Raw genomic sequence first — 16,048 nt, 5'->3', positions numbered from 1 at the left:
CAGCGTGTCTCAAAGGTCTTGTTTAGTGACTTCACCAGCGTGTCTCAAAGGTCTTGTTTACTGACGTCACCAGTGTGTCTCAGAGGTCTTGTTTGGTGACTTCACCAGCGTGTCTCAGAGGTCTTGTTTGGTGACTTCACCAGCGTGTCTCAAAGGTCTTGTTTAGTGACTTCACCAGCGTGTCTCAAAGGTCTTGTTTACTGACGTCACCAGTGTGTCTCAAAGGTCTTGTTTAGTGACTTCACCAGTGTGTCTCAAAGGTCTTGTTTAGTGACTTCACCAGTGTGTCTCAAAAGTCTTGTTTAGTGACTTCACCAGTGTGTCTCAAAGGTCTTGTTTAGTGACTTCACCAGTGTGTCTCAAAAGTCTTGTTTAGTGACTTCACCAGTGTGTCTCAAAAGTCTTGTTTAGTGACTTCACCAGTGTGTCTCAAAAGTCTTGTTTAGTGACTTCACCAGTGTGTCTAAAAAGTCTTGTTTAGTGACTTCACCAGTGTGTCTCAAAAGTCTTGTTTAGTGACTTCACCAGTGTGTCTCATAGATCTTGTTTAGTGACTTCACCAGTGTGTCTCAAAAGTCTTGTTTAGTGACTTCACCAGTGTGTCTCAAAAGTCTTGTTTAGTGACTTCACCAGTGTGTCTCAAAAGTCTTGTTTAGTGACTTCACCAGTGTGTCTCATAGATCTTGTTTAGTGACTTCACCAGTGTGTCTCAAAAGTCTTGTTTAGTGACTTCACCAGTGTGTCTCAAAAGTCTTGTTTAGTGACTTCACCAGTGTGGCTCAAAAGTCTTGTTTAGTGACTTCACCAGTGTGACTCAGAGGTCTTGTTTAGTGACTTCACCAGTGTGTCTCATAGATCTTGTTTAGTGACTTCACCAGTGTGTCTCAAAAGTCTTGTTTAGTGACTTCACCAGTGTGTCTCAAAAGTCTTGTTTAGTGACTTCACCAGTGTGTCTCAAAAGTCTTGTTTAGTGACTTCACCAGTGTGTCTCATAGATCTTGTTTAGTGACTTCACCAGTGTGTCTCAAAAGTCTTGTTTAGTGACTTCACCAGTGTGTCTCAAAAGTCTTGTTTAGTGACTTCACCAGTGTGTCTCAAAAGTCTTGTTTAGTGACTTCACCAGTGTGACTCAAAGGTCTTGTTTAGTGACTTCACCAGTGTGTCTCATAGATCTTGTTTAGTGACTTCACCAGTGTGTCTCAAAAGTCTTGTTTAGTGACTTCACCAGTGTGTCTCATAGATCTTGTTTAGTGACTTCACCAGTGTGTCTCAAAAGTCTTGTTTAGTGACTTCACCAGTGTGTCTCAAAAGTCTTGTTTAGTGACTTCACCAGTGTGTCTCATAGATCTTGTTTAGTGACTTCACCAGTGTGTCTCAAAAGTCTTGTTTAGTGACTTCACCAGTGTGTCTCAAAAGTCTTGTTTAGTGACTTCACCAGTGTGGCTCAGAGGTCTTGTTTAGTGACTTCACCAGTGTGTCTCAAAAGTCTTGTTTAGTGACTTCACCAGTGTGTCTCATAGATCTTGTTTAGTGACTTCACCAGTGTGTCTCAAAAGTCTTGTTTAGTGACTTCACCAGTGTGTCTCAAAAGTCTTGTTTAGTGACTTCACCAGTGTGTCTCAAAAGTCTTGTTTAGTGACTTCACCAGTGTGTCTCAAAAGTCTTGTTTAGTGACTTCACCAGTGTGTCTCATAGATCTTGTTTAGTGACTTCACCAGTGTGTCTCAAAAGTCTTGTTTAGTGACTTCACCAGTGTGTCTCATAGATCTTGTTTAGTGACTTCACCAGTGTGTCTCAAAAGTCTTGTTTAGTGACTTCACCAGTGTGTCTCATAGATCTTGTTTAGTGACTTCACCAGTGTGTCTCAAAAGTCTTGTTTAGTGACTTTACCAGTGTGTCTCAAAAGTCTTGTTTAGTGACTTCACCAGTGTGTCTCAAAAGTCTTGTTTAGTGACTTCACCAGTGTGTCTCAAAAGTCTTGTTTAGTGACTTCACCAGTGTGTCTCATAGATCTTGTTTAGTGACTTCACCAGTGTGTCTCAAAAGTCTTGTTTAGTGACTTCACCAGTGTGTCTCATAGATCTTGTTTAGTGACTTCACCAGTGTGTCTCAAAAGTCTTGTTTAGTGACTTCACCAGTGTGTCTCAAAAGTCTTGTTTAGTGACTTCACCAGTGTGTCTCAAAAGTCTTGTTTAGTGACTTCACCAGTGTGTCTCAAAAGTCTTGTTTAGTGACTTCACCAGTGTGTCTCAAAAGTCTTGTTTAGTGACTTTACCAGTGTGACTCAGAGGTCTTGTTTAGTGACGTCACCAGTGTGGACCACAAAAATAGCCCCAAGTTGTATGTGAATTGTTATTTGTCTGCGTGAGCGGAGAAGAGGGGTGGGGGGCACCTTCTAACAAACAAACACTACCCCCATACAAAACAGCATCAACAGGCTACAAAGTGTAACTGAATTATTTCAGTCTTCCCCCGCCCCTATGCCATCCCCTCCCCTGTGTCCTCCCCTACCCTGAGTCCAAGAAATCAACACGGTGTAAGAGAAAGGTCTGGACACGCGGATTTTAAAACCTTAGGGGCCGGGTTCACCCCAAGCCATGTTATGTCTTTAGAAATTTTAGAGGCAGAGAGTTCACTGGTTACAATGTAACTACCGTTTCTGTTTTGATTTGAACATGTTGAACTGGATCAAAACTTCTCTAGATTTAGCCCCTCTTGGCTTACCACATACCAAATATATATTCATCGAAATCCTGTTAAAATATCTCGACAAACTGTGACAAAAATTCGAGACATTTCGCCATAGCAATATATATCACAGACGGCCATCTCAGTTTTGTCTAGATATTTTAATCACCACGATCTTCCCTCCTTCTTCCAACCCCCCTCTTCCCCGCACAAACTTTCTCCCTGCTTGAGAAAAGCCATTAGCAATGTGTAGTGAAGATCAGTGGTCCCATGGGGTATGGGACAACAGCATAGACACAAGAGCCGAAATTTAAGTTTAGTTCAGTGCGGTAAGCAATACTTGAACTTTTATTTCTTCTTACTTCTTTATTATTATTCTTTTAAATCATCGTATTATTGATGTCAATTTCATCAAAAAGCATTAAATATTATGTGTTAGCATCTTATTCCGAATTCATCCTCTTTTTTTCTGGATTTGTTTTCATAACCTTTGTCCACCCAAATATATCAGCCAACAGTTGTCTGATTTTGGAGTTGTCTCTCCTAGATGGGTAGCTGGCCTTAGCTCAAGACAAGAGTTAGTGAGCATACGCACTACCACCCGACCCCACGAAAAGACCTTTAACATGACAATAAGTGAACAAAAGTTATCACATGAAGCAATCACTGAACACCTTTAGGTTGATAGTCTATTTACCTGTATTTGTTTCTGTCCTCTTTAAATACAATATACACAAACTCACCAGTATGTTAATCCAATATGACCTACCTTGCTGTTTGGTCATATTGCATATTTATGGCCAATCATATGATATGTTGTACAGATATTTATGTTCACATGTAACATAGATTATTTGGCCTAGCAAACGATCTGATCAACCTATAATACAACCAACATCTAATAAACACAAGCAAGTTATACTAAGACCAACAGCCAATGAAGTCAAACAGACAATCTGTACAACTTATTTCATTCGACCCCCACATACTAAGGACTAACAGCCAACACAATTAAGCAGACAATATGTCCAACCTATATATTAGAACCCTCACATAATAAGGACCAACAGACTATCAGACTGACTTAGTCTTGTCTGTAAATGGTAGCAGCTGCAGACGAATCCTCTAATCCCTTCTGACCAAATTTGGACCTCGATTACTTCCCTCTACGGTAGCCGAAAATCCAGGAATATGACAGCTTCTCTCTCGAGCATTCCCCCACGTCCGCCCTCGGTGAAGATCTGACCAAGCCGTTTAATTAGCTCCTCTTTGCACTCGACACACTCAGTGGTGCCACCATCATAGACAACAAGAACTTGGGTCTGGCAGCAGAAGGGTAGCTGGTGTGTTGTATGGTGTCGTAATATATATATATATATATATATATATATATATATATATATATATATATATATATATATATATATATATATATATATATATATATATGTTGACTGTGTTGACTGACGCGAATGTTGACTGGCGTGAATGTTGACTGACGTGAATATTGATTGTGTTGATTGACGTGAATATTGACTGACGTGAATGTTGACTCACGTGAATGTTGACTGACGTGAATGTTGACTGACGTGAATGTTGACTGATGTGAATGTTGACTGACGTGAATGTTGACTGACGTGAATGTTGACTGACGTGAATGTTGACTGACGTGAATGTTGACTGATGTGAATGTTAACTGTGTTGACTGATGTGAATGTTGATTGATGTGAATGTTGACTGATGTGAATGTTGACTGATGTGAATGTTGATTGATGTGAATGTTGACTGATGTGAATGTTGACTGACGTGAATATTGACTGACGTGGATGTTGACAACAGCACGGGACCTGGCGTTAATTAATCAGCTGCAGGCGACTAGAGAATGACGTCACGGCTGACGAGGTTTGTTGTCAGCATGCACCACAGGGGAGTGGGGGGGAAACGTGTGTGGTATTTGTGGAGGATATGTCAACATTCCCACAGTCATGTCTAATAGGCAAATATATTTACAAGATGTAATGGCTAGACGGCCTATTTATGTATAGGCCATATGTAACTAAATGTACCATATTTTTAAAGTACTTAATGTTGTCTAAGCAATCTATATGTTTTAAGTGAATAATATTCTAATACATGCTTATTTTTAATTTGTGTCATAGATCATAGTGTGCCTTATTTACAGCCTATGTGGGGTACCCAGTGTTGGCCTTGAACTCCCAGCTTGACTCCTATCAGGGGTGCCAAATGATGGCCTTGAACTTCCAACTCTTTACCCCTATCATGTGTACCCAGTGTTGGCTTTGAAATTCCAACTTGACCCCTATCAGGTGTACCCAGTGTTTAAAATACGATCGACGTTTCGTGTGACACTGGAATAAAACGCGTCATTAAATTTCAAGTTGCCATGACAACCAGGTCCTGTCGCCAACAAGCCAGGCCCGTTATCTGCCCATTATCTGTCCGTTATCTGTCCGTTACACCAGGTGAGTGTCCACATCTAACAAGGCTGTTGCTGGTATTTGGCCGGAAATTTTCCAGTGTTTGTTTTGGTATTTTTCCGGTACTCGACAGGTGTTTATCTGGTGTTTGTCTTGTGTTCAACATGCCATTTACCCGTTATATTCATGTATAGAAACAAGTATTTTTCACATTTACCCGTTATATTCATGTATAGAAACAAGTATTTTTCACATTTACCCGTTATATTCATGTATAGAAACAAGTATTTTTCTGGTATTTAACGGGAATTTGTCTGAAAATTGTCGTATTTATCCGATAATTATGACAGATATTTTGTCCGACTTTGAAGGATATATAAGTGAGATATCTTTTACAGTTGTAAAGCAACGTTATCAATTCATCAAATCGTATAGGTTACATTTTGTTAATTGATTGAACAATGATGTCAAACAATTGTCATAATTATATTTTAAGTCTTTGTTTTTTAACAAAGATATTCGTAATGGCTAGTAGAAGAACATCAGTTTTACAGTCTGAAAAGAATACATTTGTTCTGAAGTCCAAAAATTATTATTATTTTTTGTCAATGTAACCAACTTATTTTATAAATCCTTTCCTTAAAGATAAAAATACATTGCACTATTAAATTTTATCACTACCATAACTCGAAACTCTAGTGTCAGATTTGGGAATGTATTTTATCTGATACTTAAAACTGTATTAAGCATTTTATTTTTTAAAAATTATCAACTAAAATAAGAAAAAAATGTATTAGATGCGTCAGTAAAACTAAAAGAAGTTCAACTCTCCACGAACATTTGTGACCAGCACTTTTATGTTTACTATTATAATAATCTTATCTAAAGAAAATGCGTGTTTTTTTTGTATTTGACTACAAAATTATCCACCTAATTACAATCGGATAAATAACCGGGTCGTATAACTCTAGCTTGCAAAAATTACAAATCCCCGCTCTGTTTCTATAATCTCAATAGTGAAGAAAGGTCAATTTTTCATGTTGAACTCTACAAATCAGCAATCCCAAATTAAAAATCCATTGCCATTAAAATACCTGCCTGTTGAAGAATCAACGGTTTAACAAGTGTGAAGCTACATCTGAAGTTTATTTTCTGAATCTCTGAAATAACAGGATTAGAACTCTTTAAATCTCACCGTCATGATGAGCGAATGTTAACAGGAAAAGCATGTTTACCTTTAGAGAATGTTTACCTTTAGAGACTGTTTACGTTAAGAGAATGTTTACGTAAAGAGAATGTTTACGCCGAAAGCAGTTGCAGCTTGTATTGATTCAGACAATATTTTTAACCGGCGTGTCCCGGAAAAGCAGACAAATAAACAAGGAAGAAATCTTCTTGATTTCGCAAAAAAAACACACGAGTTCTCGGCCTTTAATCTCGATTGTCGTTCCTGTTTGTGCTGCTTTTTTTTTTATCTCCGAACGCAACAAATTTAACACTTTGTTCAGGTGCTGAGCCCGTGACTCGTAACTCAATAGTGACAGGTTCGAATCCCGCGGTAGAGGGCCTATGATGTATGTATGACATTAGATGGGAACATGACAAAATGGCCCACATGACCACTGGAGATAAACCCTTCACACATAATGTTCATTGAACATTTCAATATGAGTTTGGGGGCCCCTTTTAACAATTTCCCAGACCTCTTGGACGAAGCCAGTCCATCTCTATACATTCCCTTGTATTTTATTGTAAGTAGCTACAGTATTAAAATACACTACTACATGTGTTGTGTATTTATTCTAGAAGTGACTTTGTAAACACATTTTGACCTGAGGTTTTATATGATAGAACTGACTTTATAAATACATTTTGACCTGATGTTTTATATGCTAGAACTGGCTTTATAAATACATTTTGACCTGATGTTTTATATGCTAGATCTGACTTTATAAATAAATTTTGACCTGAGGTTTTATATGCTAGAACTGGCTTTATAAATACATTTTGACCTGATGTTTTATATGCTAGATCTGACTTTATAAATAAATTTTGACCTGAGGTTTTTATATGCTAGAACTGACTTTATAAATAAATTTTGACCTGATGTTTTATATGATAGAACTGACTTTATAAATACATTTTGACCTGATGTTGAAAATGACGTCGATGAACGTGTTTAGACGACAAGATTTCGCAAAGCTATGTAAATATCAATCGTGACATGTCCTTCCCTAATTAATGTTTTTAATTAGAGATTAGTTTCATTAGATCGTGAGTGCATTGTCTCGCAAAAAATAAAATAAATGATAGGCACGTCTTGAAAAGGGGTGATGGGCTTGAAGTGTGTGGGGTTGGGGGTGAGGTGGAGGTGAAGATTAATGAATAGCTGCTGATTTAAGAACCTGTTGTCTGTAGACATCGATTCATGTTAAACATTTGGCACCAACTTACAGACATGAACACCCGCACAAGCTATTGTAGACAAACCATGCATCGGATTACATAAATAACTACTCACTTGCAATCAGAACAAACACGGAGTATCTCTTACGCTCACATTTAACATTAGATGATATCAACACGAACACAACGATATTACATCACACTGAGACATTCACACACACACACACACACACACTCAAACACACACTACACAGGGCATGTATAAAAGACGTCCCCAATACTTAACATGAAAAATCAGCCCTACTTCCCCTTCAACTGTCGATCCTACAATAACCATAAACCTAGCGAGAATCCATTCTACCTGTTTTACATTGGTTTTTCAGATATAAAAATTATATGCTCCGTCACAGTTAGTGAGACTCTTCCCTCAACCAAAAGTCAGACCCCCACCCTTCTAAGGTGCAAGACCCCCCCCCCCCCCACTCCTCAACCTGCAGTATTCCAAGCGATTCTTGACTTCATCCATACGCTAAACACCCCTGTGTGACCGCGTCATGAAATCACGTGACGCTGAGCCCGGCGTCATCCTGGTTTCACTTCCGGTTCCAGTTCTTTATCTCGACGTTATGACGTCATCGCCGGATGACCGAGAGATAAGGTCGGCTGCTGTCGCCAAGCTGTTTGCGGTTGCTGTCACGGCTGTTCAGGGTAGGGGGTTCTGGCGGGCTGTAGCGAGGTGGTTTTTTTTTTTAGCTGGAGTGGTTGAGCTGGGTGTGTTAAGACTAAAGGGGGGGGGGGATGTTGAAATAGTCCTAGTAGTTGTGTTGGAGTTGTTGTATTAGATTGACGAGAAGAAGTGGTTGAGATTAGGTGGTTGAGATGAGGTTGTTATTATTGGAGTGGTTGACTTGTGTGGTCTAAAGTGCATTAATTGCAGTGCTTGAAGCCAGCGAAGTCGTTTTCTACTCAGTGATATATCATTATAATATCGCCAAAATAACTGCAAAAACACGTTGATATTAATCTATAACTTGGTCAGTATAATGAGTGTTTGATTACATCATGTAATATTACATACGCTACTTGGTCATAATGATAGAAGCTTTGATTACATTATTATATCTAGCCTGAACATCATGATTAAGTGCTTGATTACATAATTAATACCGGTTATTTTTGGCTCATCACTGCGACATTTAGATCTTACCCGACAGTTTTAAAAACAAGGTTAAAAATTAATTAATTATCAATGCAATTTTCGCTGTAGGCGTGTATTTTATCATGAAGAATGTGGAGAGCATTTTTGTACATTGACATGCTGTGAAAGAGGTTAAAATATCTTATCAAGACCGCCTTAAACAAGCCATGTCATCTTTAATGACAGATCTGGTGTCTGGAGTATAATTTGCTTTCGTCCTTGTGTTAACTTGCAAAGGGAGAGAAGTATAAAAATAAATAAATTGAAAATGAGCTGAATTTTTGTGTAAACCAAGGGCCTTAATTAGCATGAAATAAACAGACGTAATTTAATTTAAATCTAATAAACGTATGTGAAAGATGTGTACCTGCCTGTATATTTAATATAAAAGTTATAAAGTAAACTGACAATATGGAAAATCAATCAACATAGTAAACGCTATCTAACGTCAGGTAAACATTTATGTCCACGTCTGAGCACAATACACACACAAAAACTGATGTGTTGTAAAATTACTCGAAATACCTTTTGATGCTGAAATGGGATATTATTTTAGAAAGGAGTAACGGCAATAAAATAAGGCGTCTGATCTGGCTGAATAATAGAAAATAAATCTATTAGAATGACGAAAAAAAAAATGTATGAAGTGCAAATGAATATCAATCTATAACCCTAAGATCATGAGACAAAACTCAATTACTTTTTACATCTTTTTCCGGTTTTTAAAATCTCTCTTCAAAGGAACCTCGGAATAATGAATTGTTTTTTTTTTAAATTTCGATTAATTTTTATTTTGGTTTGAAATGAAGCTTCAAACTTGATCAAGCCACTAGAAGAAGACCGGCTTTGATGTTGGGTCAAACTGCTGCTCCATGTCATGAAGAAATTGGATCGGAGCTTATGAGCAGGGGATAAGTGGGTAGAGACCAATTTATAGGTTTATAGGAACTATTTTAAGTATATAAAAATGCATTATAATAGATAAATATATAATTTATATAGAAAATGTGTATTTAACCCTAATGTGCATGTTTTTCAATATGTAAAGCTGTTTATATTTTTTTAAAATACATTCGTATAACATGTATGAAACAGTGTCTGATTATGAAACGGCTTTAGTTTATGTGATATTTAATAACTTTATGAAAAAATTCAGCTCACGATTTTACGCTAAGACAATATTAAGACAAGCTATAGCAATCAATTTGACTCTAATTCTCTCTAATTTTCTCTATCTTTCTCTTCTTTAAGAAAAACCCCACAAAAATACTCTCACTCATACATGTCCACGCGCGTTTGAAATAACACACTTATATAGAGACAGCGACAAATCACCACCAACCCTCTCTACGCAAACACTCAAATTATACACATAACTCTTTCCTACTCTCCCTAACGACGCCACTCCGTGAGCTAAAAATAAATCGTCACAGTGTGCGTAGAGTAAACAATACCCAAAGACCCCACCCTCCAGTACCCTCCCACCTTCATGATTTCCTCTCCCATTCCAGCTCTGGTAAACAGAGGCTGAGGCGCCATTCCAGTGTTGACATCCAGCATACACGCTATGGGCTCACACGAACAGCCGCTGTCTCAACATCTGACACAACATCTGACACAACAGCTGACACAACAGCTGACACAACAGCTGACACAACAGCTGACACAACATCTGACACAATATCTTACATCTTACACAACAGCTAACACAACGACAACAGCTGACACAACATCTGACACAACATCTGACACAACATCTTACATCTTACACAACAGCTAACACAACGACAACAGCTGACACAACAGCTGACACAACATCTGACACAACATCTGACACAACAGCTGACACAACAGCTGACACAACAGCTGACACAATGACAACAGCTGACGCAACATCTGACACAACAGCTGACACAATGACAACAGCTGACACAACATCTGACACAACAGCTGACACAACAGCTGACACAACATCTTACATCTTACACAACAGCTAACACAACGATAACAGCTGACACAACATCTGACACAACAGCTGACACAATGACAACAGCTGGCAGAACATCTGACACAACATCTGACACAACAGCTGACACAATGACAACAGCTGGCAGAACATCTGACACAACAGCTGACACAACATCTGACACAACAGCTGACACAACATCTGACACAACATCTGACACAACATCTGACACAACATCTGACACAACAGCTGACACAACATCTGACACAACATCTGACACAACAGCTGACACAACATCTGACACAACAGCTGACACAACAGCTGACACAACAGCTGACACAATGACAACAGCTGACACAACAGCTGACACAACATCTGACATCTTACACAACAGCTAACACAACGACAACATCTGACACAATGACAACAGCTGACACAACATCTGACACAACATCTGACATCTTACACAACAGCTAACACAACGACAACAGCTGACACAACATCTGACACAATGACAACAGCTGACACAACATCTGACACAACGACAACATCTTACTCAACAGCTGACACAACGACAACAGCTGACACAACAGCTGACACAACAGCTAACACAACGACAACAGCTGACACAATATCTGACACAACAGCTAACACAACGACAACAGCTGACACAACATCTGACAAAACATCTGACATCTTACACAACAGCTAACACAACGACAACAGCTGACACAACATCTGACACAACATCTGACACAATGACAACAGCTGACACAACATCTGACACAACAGCTGACACAACAGCTGACACAATGACAACACCTGACACAACATCTGACACAACATCTGACACAACATCTGACACAACAGCTGACACAACATCTGACATCTTACACAACAGCTGACACAATGACAACAGCTGACACAACATCTGACACAATGACAACAGCTGACACAACAGCTGACACAACAGATGACACAACATCTTACACAACAGCTAACACAACGACAACAGCTGACACAACATCTGACACAATGACAACAGCTGACACAACATCTGACACAACATCTGACACAACATCTGACATCTTACACAACAGCTAACACAACGACAACAGCTGACACAACATCTGACACAACAGCTGACACAATGACAACAGCTGGGACAACAGCTGACACAACAGCTGACACAACATCTGACATCTTACACAACAGCTAACACAACGACAACAGCTGACACAACATCTGACACAATGACAACAGCTGACACAACAGCTGACACAACGACAGCAGTGTGAACTACAACTTCAATACCAACAGCTTCCATATCTACAGCTGCCCAGCGTACAGTTTCCATACCTACAAATACAAATAGTTCTACAACTTCTATACCTACAGATTCCGTAACTACGGCTTTCATACCTAGAGAAACCATACCTACGGCTTGCATACCAACAGCTTCCATGCGTACAGCTTTCATACGTTCAAATAATGTCGTAGCGTCCGTCACAATTTAGTTAGAGCTTAAGCTATAACAGCTGCAGTTAAAACAGCGTCGCTTATTACAGCTTTGGTAACAATAGCATCCGTTACAGCAATTATTTTCTTTTACACCTCTCGTTACAGCTTCCGTTACACCACCCTCTTCTATCCCCATCTGTCGTCTGCCGGCTTTAACCGGCTTCCCATAAAGGACTTACAAAACTAACCGCACATCGGAAACATCTTTAATCTAATTTCATTGTCCAACTTCAGTCACCTTCAGCGATACTCATTTTATCATTTAGGTGAAGAAAATTATTCATGATAAGAAACCTCACACCCTCCTTCACCCTACCCCCTCCTACGCCCCACCCCTCCTACGTAACTCCCGACCCCCTCACTCTCCGTTTACTTCACCACATCTCATGACTCTACTATTATCGATTTTTTCCTCCCCTCCACCCCCCACCATACTTGTAGGGCAATAACTGGTATAGTGTGATAGGCCACTGTTGATTTCAGTTTCTTTCAATGCCAGAATGTGGTCTGGAATTAGACCAGCCTCAACTATTGTGTTTTTGTACTCTTAAAGTTCGGCAGTTTGTTTTTTCCCCCACATTTTCCCGTGAGTAGGAAGTCATCATGACGAACATCTGAACCTCGCGATTGTTTCCTAGTTCAGGAATAAAAAAGGCTGCCATTTCCGTATTGTCCCGTTTTATTGTAATTAGGGCGTGTCTGTAAACTAGGACACAAAATCGGTTGAATTTCAACATTGATATTTTGTCCTTTACTGAAAGACAATTTTGTGTTCATTAATTTAATGTTTTAAAAGCAAGCAATATACATAATATATCAGATTGTGGTTTTTTCACGGCATGTTGTGAATTTTTTAAATCAATAATTAAACTATTTATAGATCGACTATATGGGAAATACGGAATAAATTCAGCTTTTGCACTTCTGTCCTTTGGTTCTCACCAGGCTTTTCTTCCACCCCCACAGAGCCCAGGGTAAACTTGTACCCCGCCGTCCAGTACCCAGCTCGACCGTAGGAAGCTAATAACTGAAAAAAAAATTGAATTTTTAAAATGAAATAATATAACTATTATTATTAGTGCAAAGAGCTGGAGAGCCGCATTTTGACATCAAGGGAGCCGAATGCTGCTCGCGAGCCACAGGTTGCCGACCCCTGCCCTAAAGTATGGTATTGTTATGTTTAATTTAGAAATAAAGAATGCTTTTTTACTTTCTCGTATATACGAAGTATAGAGAAAGTATTGTAATCGTGCACAAAAATCACTTGAAATTTTAACAATTTTCACCGTATAACACCTCAGTCCTTGATCACATCCGAAGTATAGAGGACTTATTTTAATCGGGCAAAAATGATCAATCCAGATTTATCAAAATTAAGAGGTTTTATGCGTAATCCAGTCTGAAAAACTGGGCTTTGCAATTCTGTCCGTATGTCTGTGTGTGTGTGTGTCTGTCCGTGTGTAAACACGATAACTTGAGTACCGTTACAGCTAGGTTGATGAAATTTCATATATAAGTATTTTATTAAAATCGTAGATCCGTATCAACTTTTTCCGATAACCGGAAGTGGTACTTTTCCTACTTTGAATTTTTCAAAAGCCTGTAACTTGAGTACGATTTCAGATAGATAAATGAAATTTCTCATGTAAGTAAAAGATCTAATTTTCTACCTTCTGTTAAATTTTGAGTAATTTCCGTTGTCCGGAAGTAGTAATTTAAGCTACTTCCGATTTCTCAAAAAACTAATGTAAATTTTTAAAGTACTAATAATATTGCGCACTATTATGCACTTTTTTATTTGGCGTTCACTTGGTGTGCAATTCTTTTGTCTACGAGATTTTATTCTATTTTTAAAACTTTAAGTATTTAAAATGGATTAAAAATCATGTCTATAGCCCGAGTTCCCATCCCCTGTTGTTTTTTATAAGAATATTCGAGAAAGTTTAGGGGAGATCACTCCCGGTTTATTGTTTCTTTTTTTTTAGAAATAAAGAATGCGTGTTTTGTTCAAACCGGAGGTGATTTAATGTGTATATTAAAATTATTATTAAATAATGGGTGGTCTAAAACGATAATGAGAAAAGATATTAAAGTTTTACGTTTTTAAATAAAATTCTAATTTTAGCTATACTTAAATTAAAATTAGTCACATTAATATGAGTATATTTTGGTATTTACAAGCTAGTTAAAGCAAACAGATAAAAAATTAACTATTAGCTTCTCACACTTTCGCGGCATTAGTATTTTTAGATAACTTTTAAACTGTATGTTATGTCCCTTGTACCAGTATTTTACCTAATATTTCTAAAAAGGGAAGTAATAAATTATTTAAGATCATTTAAATTTTTAACCCTATCTTAGTATCTTTTCTACCCCTTGTTCATATTTTTAAAACTTTATTCCTTATCGCTAAATGAGAAAAGACTAGAATAGTTTAAAAAATAGATGAACAATACGGTTTTTTTTGTGGCAATCAGAAAGAAAGTACTGGCTTAAACAAATGGATAAACCTAATCTAAACTTCCAGAAGTAGATGTAGGTGTGGTGATGACGTAGCTTTTAGTGAGAAGCATGACGGCAAATGTCGTGGATGTAGAAATATAGAAGGTGTGGGTCTGTAGATGCAGTGTGAGACATGCGATGCCTGGTTTGATGCACACACGATGCACACATAGTGCACATACGATGCACACGTGATGCACACATAGTGCACACATAGTGCACACACGATGCACACACGATATACAACAGAATTGCCACACACGATGCATCCATAGTGTCAAAGACGTAATTGTTACACAGGTAAAAAAAAAAATCCATTTTGTGGCGAGATCACGCAGCATGGACAACATAACATGAAGATTATGTCATTCCTTCAATCAAATGTACATTCAAATTTTGCTTTCTCTGTTTGAGTGAGTGTTTTTAATGTATAGTTATTTATTCAACTTCTTGAGACCAGATGAATCTAGGTAGAATAATATTAGAGATTCAAGATAAAATAACACATAAAACATGTTTTTTAATCATGCTGACACAAAGCAACAAAAACATGTTTCTAATCATGTTGACACAAAGCAGCTTACAAAATTATTTAATTACTGTGCTCTAAAAAGCGAAACTTTAATAAGTTCTGAAAGCTGAAAGAAAAGGTGCATTTCCTGCTTGGTAAAAATTAAAAAAAAATGTTCCCTATTAGGAAAGTATTGTTGTGTCCCCTATTTGGAAGGTACTGAGACATGTAGACTTATTATTTTCCAAGAAATGAAGAGTACTGTGGTACTTGAGGTTACTTTCCAGGTCAATTATTAATGAACTAGGCGTCTCGAAACTGAACACGTCTCATTTTTTGGTGATTGTTTGGACATTGTTTTGGCATTTATTGTCTCTTTTGGTCGTTTTAGTCATTTTCGGTCTTGTTGTCATTCTTTGTGTTTTTGAGGTCAGTTATGGTAATACCTTTAGATTTTTTGGTTATTTTAAATCAAAATTTGTTCATTGTTGTAGTTGTAATCTATTAAGTAGTTTAAACATTTTGTTAATCGTCTATCTGATCCTAGAGTCAAATGATGATTGTCAAATGTATGCAATACCAAGAAATGGCAAAACTTCATTTTAGATTTGATACTATCATGTCTACTAAAATATTAAATGCTTCTTATTTATTTGGTTCAACTGCTTGCTCATCGTCTCTTTTTGCACAAGAGTGACAATAGGAAACATACAGTGAGTACAATAGAAAACATACAGAGCGTACAATAGGAAACATACAGAGCGTACAATATGAAACATACAGAGCGTACAATAGGAAACATACAGAGCGTACAATAG

This window comes from Physella acuta, unplaced genomic scaffold (genome assembly GCF_028476545.2).
Source record: "Physella acuta isolate Inbredline_101_S28 unplaced genomic scaffold, ASM2847654v3 ptg001211l, whole genome shotgun sequence".
In the NCBI taxonomy this organism is placed as follows: domain Eukaryota; kingdom Metazoa; phylum Mollusca; class Gastropoda; family Physidae; genus Physella; species Physella acuta.
Note: the sequence above shows the minus strand (reverse complement) of the source record.